Consider the following 1332-nt stretch of genomic DNA (forward strand, 5'->3'; position numbering starts at 1 on the left):
CCGCGGGGGTCGGCGGTGCAGGCAGGCCGGTCTACGGGAGCCCTCACCCCTCCGCCGGCTGCCCCCGACCTCCTGCCACCGGCCCCGCGCCCGCCCGTCCCCTCGCATGCCGTGAGCACTACCAGCAGGAGAGGAGGCAGCACTACAGACGCGCCCCGACCCGGGCGCTGCAGTGCTTGCTTCTTCCCTTCAGGGGACGGTGCTGCACACAAAAGACGGCTCAGCATTGTTCTCCTCCCTGACCCCCAAATCCCCTTCTCCCCGCCGCAGAAGCCGCCGGGAGAGGGGACCGGGAAGGACCGGGCGGGAGGACGAAGACGGGGAGAGGCCGACTGCCCGCGGCGCCGGCCGCTTCGCAGGGTCCTTCGCCGTCGTTGCCCTTCCCTAAACTCTCCCTCGTGGCGTGCCTGCAGCCTGCCCTCGAAGCCTACCCGCTCGCGGCAGCCCTCCCAGAGCTGCGCGTCTGAGCCCTCCCGCCCCGCTCCCTCACCCCCCTCTGCTTGAGCTCCTTCGGGCCTTGCTGGGCGCGCCCGTGGCCCTCGGCCCCACCGAGCCCCAGCGCCGGGCACGGCGCTCCCGCCTTCCTTCGCTCCCTCGTCCCCTACTCGCAATTAGTTGGTCTTTCACATGTCACTTTGCCTAAAATCCCGCCGAGGCTGCAAAGGCACCTCTCTGTTTCAGTCACCAGAGCCTCCTTCTCGAGTTTCCACATGGGATCACCCGTTCCACACGCCCACGGGGAGGAAAAAAAAACAAAACAGTACCAACGCAAGGTATTGTTTGAGGGTTTTGTCCTCAAATTTATGCAAAGCGTACTGCTTTTTCATCTTGATGGGCTTGGTTTGGAGACAGAGCGACATTTAAACTATAGCACTGACTACTTTGCCGCCTGCCATCTGAAGTCCAGCAGAATGGCGTTTCTCGCCACCACGTTAAAAACACCATATAGCGGAGAACGGGACACCGGGATCCAGCGGAAAACTCAAAGCATGCGAGGAAGAGAGCGGGAGCTACGACACGGCACTGAGGAAAAACCACGGCTTGATTTAAATAATTGCATAATATTAGGATTTAACTTATAAATGTTTACATTTGTGTGATTTGATTAATGTCACGTTTGATTTCCTTTAAAGCCACTGACAAGGTACTTTAAAACACGAGACTAACCTGTGCCGGTAATATTCAACAGGCTCACCCTCTCCCCGGCACCCTGCCTTCCCCGCAAACCCGGGCAGGCAAGGACCCACCCCCTCCCCGCAGCCTTCCGCTGGCGCCCCCCGGGACCCCTTCCCTCCTGCCCGCTCCCACGCGCGTCCTGCGGGTCTCGGTCCC

This window comes from Aptenodytes forsteri, unplaced genomic scaffold (assembly GCF_000699145.1).
Source record: "Aptenodytes forsteri isolate BGI_AS27 unplaced genomic scaffold, ASM69914v1 Scaffold336, whole genome shotgun sequence".
NCBI lineage: Eukaryota > Metazoa > Chordata > Aves > Sphenisciformes > Spheniscidae > Aptenodytes > Aptenodytes forsteri.